This window comes from Clarias gariepinus, chromosome 12, assembly GCF_024256425.1.
Source record: "Clarias gariepinus isolate MV-2021 ecotype Netherlands chromosome 12, CGAR_prim_01v2, whole genome shotgun sequence".
NCBI classification, from domain to species: domain Eukaryota; kingdom Metazoa; phylum Chordata; class Actinopteri; order Siluriformes; family Clariidae; genus Clarias; species Clarias gariepinus.
In genome coordinates this window covers 18,723,382-18,729,381 of record NC_071111.1, presented here as the reverse complement: position 1 = coordinate 18,729,381, position 6,000 = coordinate 18,723,382, and the positions used below count along the sequence as shown (strand labels likewise).

At 37.4% G+C, this 6,000-nt stretch overlaps 1 protein-coding gene across 1 annotated transcript in view; it reads left to right on the top strand.

Moving 5' to 3' along the window:
* Positions 1 to 4,045: 4,045 nt before the first annotated feature.
* Positions 4,046 to 6,000, top strand: part of cpm (carboxypeptidase M) — a 39,420-nt gene continuing 37,465 nt past the window's right edge. Inside the window, exon 1 of the mRNA XM_053508281.1 lies at positions 4,046 to 4,208. The gene's annotated coding sequence lies outside the window, so the exon portion shown is untranslated. The remainder of the gene's footprint in view (positions 4,209 to 6,000) is intronic.

The window sequence follows — 6,000 nt, the reverse complement described above, 5'->3', positions numbered from 1 at the left end:
GATATATTGGGCGTTGTTGATGGCTCAGTGTGTTGAGGTTTTGAGTTACTGATCAGAAGGTTGGTGGGTCGAGGCCCAGCTCCGCTAGGTTGCCATATACAGTACATACTTGATGTGATGATAGCGTTTTTGGTTCACATAACCCCCCTCATTCATGTTCAGGGTGATTATATCAATGTTTGTGCCATAAATGACGCCAACACCTTCAGGGAAACAGGCATTGCGCATGATTTCATGCTGCGGTGGGGAAATGTATGAGTCTGTGCATGATCTGTAGTGCTACAAGAGCAAAGTTTGATTTATTCGTTTTCACATTGTTGGCTGTGACAAACCCAAATCATCAATGTTGAAAAACTGCATCTTTGTTGTTAGTAAAAAAAATGTAAAGAAGGTATTACTATAGTTTTTGTGGAGACAGTATATGAGATGGACCAGTTGCAAACCGCACATGATCTGTGACAAAAAGTATTCTCTTTTTGTCCAAACATAGCTTTTAATGAGCTCATTCAATGTCTCATTAAATGTTACCAAATTGTCTTTCTTCCGCACACATCCGTGCCTGTATGCCAAATCGCAACTCCTAGATAGTAGTGATTTCCTATTTGAAGAATGTTAATAAATTGCTCTTACTCCTACTCCTAAAAGTAGGACCAAACTTGTGTCACTCTTATACACATCTACATAGATTATTAATTCAGTGGTGCTGAAATTCCTGAAATAACTTTTAATTTGCATAGCCCAAGGCCTCTCACTCCCTGGTTCAGGCCTGGGTTAGTGATGATGGACTACAGCTGGTAGCTTTTCTATGCCAAAATTAAAAGGGTTTGTTTGAACTGACCAAGACACAGTACAATGGAAAAGTCCAAGGAGATCTGAGAAAGAGTATAGATGATAGACAGTTGGGAATGTCTTTTGGAGCCAATTTTAAACAGCGGAAGATTTGAAGATCTGATTTAATTATTTTAAAGTAATTTGGGAGGTATAGACACTTTGACATGGTTTGAAAGAAGACCCAAACTGCCAACAATTGGAAATTGGTTCTGATGGTCATGGTCAACATGGTCAACAGGAGTTGGTGTGTACAGTATATAAATTCTCTAGTGTGGAGGAGCAGTATTACCTGTATGTCCTGGGATGGCTGGAATAGATATTTTTTAAAGAAGTAATAAGAAATAATTTAGAAAGACAGTTCTTCTTTTGTGTGTGTTTGGTCTACATTTTAGATTTGTTTGAACCCGTCTAAGCTTCTTCTCACAGCTCTCCATTTTAATTGCTTCTAAAAGCCTGGGAACTGTCGAAATGTCAGTCAATCACACATTAGATTAACACCTACAGTATACCACCTCAAAGTGTGAGTGAGCCAGCAATGCTACATGCTGCACTACAGTTATACTCATATTACTCATTCGTACTGATCTATATGTAGTTCTATAACTTTGTGTCCTGTGGGTGATTTATTGCGCTCAATAACTTCAGTAACCAAGAAGCTGCTTTTTTATCAGTCAGTAATGATAATGAATATCAGGTTTCAGTTTAAAACACTTAAATAATTTTTGGGCTCAGCGTTAATTGGCTATATTTGGCTACATTTTAATTAATCAACCAATTAATAAATTATAAATAATTGACAGAATATAAATAGTTAATAATCATTTGTCTTTTTTTCCTAAACTGTGCACCTAATAGCTTTGACCTTATACATTTTTTATTCAGCAAGCGTTACCAGCCCCAATTTAGGGTAAGCCATTTCACATTGGGATGTGTGTAGACCATTTATATATTATTTCACATGAACCAGAAGAAGCAAAACTGTATAATTCAATATACTATATTCACAGTGCATTGGTGGCTGAGTGGCCAACAATCCATCTCACCTTCCATGCAGAAGGCCTGGGTTAAACCTAGGGTTGGGTACTGTATAACCGGTATGTACTGGACCAAAACAGAACACGAATTTCGGTGTGTCATTTCAGTGCCACTTAAATGCCTGAACTGTCGATTGAAATATTTGTTTTCTGGATTTATATATTTTTTTGTAGATTATGAGATTTATTAGATTAAATAAAAAAAATAATAATAAAAGTACGAATTATCAGGAAATGAGAGACCATCCGAGATGCGCGTAAATGCAGCAACTGACATTACACTCGCTCTGATGGCAGCAGGCGGTCTACCGCTATCTTAGCTTGTTAAATAAAACTTTTGTTAAAATGCCTAAAACTAAACGGTTGAAAGTGTGACCATATTTCACAAGAAAGGATTCTGACACCGCGACGTGCAGCAAATGTTTTACAGCAGTTGCGTGTTAAGGGGGAAACACGTCAAATATAATGAAACATTTGAGGCACACGGAATAAAGTTAAAAGCGAAGGGAGGCACCGTGTTTGACAGCCTGCGGACAACAGCTGGCACTATCGGTGTGGGTGAACCCAGCACCCAGTCATACCAACTGTAGCAAAAAGGAGTCCACCGATTATGATGACGACAGCAGCCTTTCCGCAGGTTAGTCGAAGGCTAATGTAATGTTAATTACAAAATGCAAATCTTGCATTCATGCTAACAAATGGTCAAACGATTACATTAGTATTTGTAAAATAATAATGTAACATGGATTCTTTTTATAATTATGTTTTTTTTTAGTTAGTACTAGTAGTACTACAACAGTGACCCAATTTACCATTGCAAAGAAGGATGTGCATGTCATGTGTCGTATTTTGCCAGAAAAGGCAAATATGGTAAAATTTCTGCAAAAGAATTGCTAAAATTTGAAGCGGTTTAGTTATTGTAGTTGGGTTAGGTGGCTTATGTTTTGTTGTTGTTGTTTTTTTGTATTTACTTATATATTCATATATTATTTAAACATTTAATATATTGTTAAATTTTAAGTTGCCTTTTGTTCAATAAAAATGTATTCTTAAGTCATCCACCATCATTTTGTGGCTTTGGTAAAGTATCGGTTTAGGCACCGTTTTGGCACCGGTACTGTTTTAAAAGTAACGATTTGGCACCAGTATCGAAAAAAAAAAAAACGATACCCAACCCTAGCCACTGGATGCAGTGCCAGTCCCAAGCTCGGATAAAATGGAAGGGTTGTGCCGGATAGGGCACCAGGTGTGAAACCTGTTGTGCATGCGGATCGAATGGTCTGCTGTAGCGACCCCTCGACGGGAGAAGAAAACAACAATAACAACATACATATTTACACAGTATTATGAATGATCTGTGATTTATTTGGGAGGATTTTACAAAACAAATTTCTGTACTTCATATGTACCCTTTTTTTTTTTTTTTTTACTGCTACCTCAAAGTCGGGCTTAGTGGGGAGACCCGAGATGATGTCCACCAGCGTGGACCAGTGGGAGCCCTTCCTAGTGCAGTACTTGTTCCCAAAGGTTCCCAAAATCAGGGTGTGAACAATGTTAACGGTGACGTGAAAAAAAATGCAACACCCAAACAAGTGACAGAAAAGCGATCATGCAAATGTTATCATTATTCTGAAGTATTTTTTCTTCTTCTTTACCTCGTGCTCTGTGCCACCCCAGCAGGATACAGTATCCCACGGGTGGAAAGTCACCCCCTGGACGGCATCTTCCTTCTCCAAAGTTGTTATCGGAGAATTCCGTAAAACACAGACAAACAAAACCCCGGCAGACATGGAGAGAACATGTGGAACTCTGCACAGGCGGTAATCTGACCTCAGGACTGAACCTGAGACTCCAGAGCTGTGAGACAGCACCTCATCCTATGGCATCCTAAACTGTTCATACTGTAGTAAAATCATCTGGGAATAATGGGGGAGTTTTATGCACTTCATTATAAACAGCATGTTAACCCATATGTTACAGAATAGTACACAGGTACAGACTTCCCCTATATCTGTGTACGATCCAGAGTGCGGTGCCCCTTTCGGAGACGTGTTTGAGCCCTTTGGCTTTCCACAACATGACTGAACGGCGCTCTGGAGGACGTGTCGGAACGGAGCGCGTGCGAGGTTTACGGGAGGCTTTAGAGAAATGTGAATGGGTGGTTTATTTCAGACTCAGTGCCAGCCCGACGCGCGCGCGCACATACACACACACACACACACACACACAGAAGGGAAAAAAAAAAAGCAGCTGCGTAATTACGCGCAGTCACTTGTTCTTTCGAAAGAAGCCTCGAGAAGTGAAGAGTCTTGAAGCTTTTCCTGGATACAGAAGACTGGTCATGTATGTAGAACTGATATATATATATATTAACATGTAGTTATTAATCCTCCTGGAATATGCATATGGGGTATTTGTCATACTGGGGTAGTTAGAGCAGAGCTTATTTCTGATGCATTCCGTTACAGATTAATAGCAGCTGAGCAATGTCTCTAACTCTGTGTGTGTGTGTATATATATATATATATATATATATATATATATATATATACAGTATATATACTGTATGTATATATACATTTACTCTCTTTCTATATATATATATACTGTATAGAAATATTAAATAGTAATACTGTATATATACATATATATATAGAATAAGGAGTAACATATAGGAGTATATATACACACACACTTTAATATAACTTTATGCAGCTGAGAATTATGTACTGACAGGTATTTGTTTGATGTTTTTTTTTTTCATATAAATCTAGGGAAAGATTTTCCAATAAATCCTTACCTAGGGATGGAGGCACCCTTGCTCTTGATCACACAAAATAACTATACAGTACAGTGAAAATATTAATACTGCCTGGCTATAAACAAAATCAGTACAGTATATAAACCTTTGCTTTTTGCTTACCGCGTCTCAAATTATCGCGGTATGTACATATTTTTCTATTTGCTCATTTGTTTATTTGTTATTGGTTTATTAATCTTGCTGTGGAGGTTCTTTGTACATGACACAAATGATGAAAGCATATTCAACTACTATTTCTGACTACTATTTTTCTTTCAACATTTTAGGATAAAAGATTCTTACCTATTCTGTATCCGAGGAATTCTGCTTATTTTCAAGTAGAAAGAGAGCAATCATATTTGCCAATATATAAGACAATGTAACCCTTAAAACTTTAATAAACATAAATAGATCTCAGGATTGTGCAGTATAGAATAACATATCAGGGTTTCCTTTTACAGCACAACCTATGCAATGTAATGAACTTTAAATGAACTAACAATGACAAACACATCAATATGATAAATAGGACATGTGACTTTGCATGGTTAAAGGTGTACAGCTGTACATCACTTAGGGTGTACTCACTTTTGTTGCCAGCGACTTAGACAATAATGGCTGTATGTTGAGTTATTTACAAAGGGCATCTATACTAACCAAAATAAATCTATACTGTCATACAAGCTGACCGTTAACTACTCAAAAAAATATATATTCAAGTTTCATTTCTATAGTATTATCTTTTGAGAAGATATACTTAAGATATATATACTGAAATTACATACATACAGTAGTGTATATTGTAGCCTGCAAGTCCTCCCTGGAAGTCTGTTAATGGTGGGTTGGTGGTAATCACAGTATGTGGTGTGAGTTCAAGTGGTTTGGGTCAAAAGACAAAACAAAGCAACAACAACAACATGTACTGCCTGTGAAAAATAGACCAAATAGGTTTTTGGTTTATTCATAATTATTTATTATGAAGTTAATTTTGGCTTACTATAAGAAAACTAAGAACTGTACAGATACCATGCATTATACTGTACCTACTCACCTCTGCTGTAAATGTCACATTCATGTCGTGGGATGCCATGACCTTTTGCTATGAAAACTTATCGAAAAAATTGGGGCAGTTATAGGTCAACTGCTTAAGGCTATGGGTTACTGAGCAGAAGACCGGAGGTTCGAACTCGAGCACTGTCAAGTTGCTGATGTGATTTTAAGCCCTTAAGCAATGCCCTTAACCCTATCTGCTCCAGAGGCACTGTATCCTGGCTGACCCTGCAGTCTGACCCCAGCTTCTTATTTCTTCAATATTTATATATCTTTAATATTTCT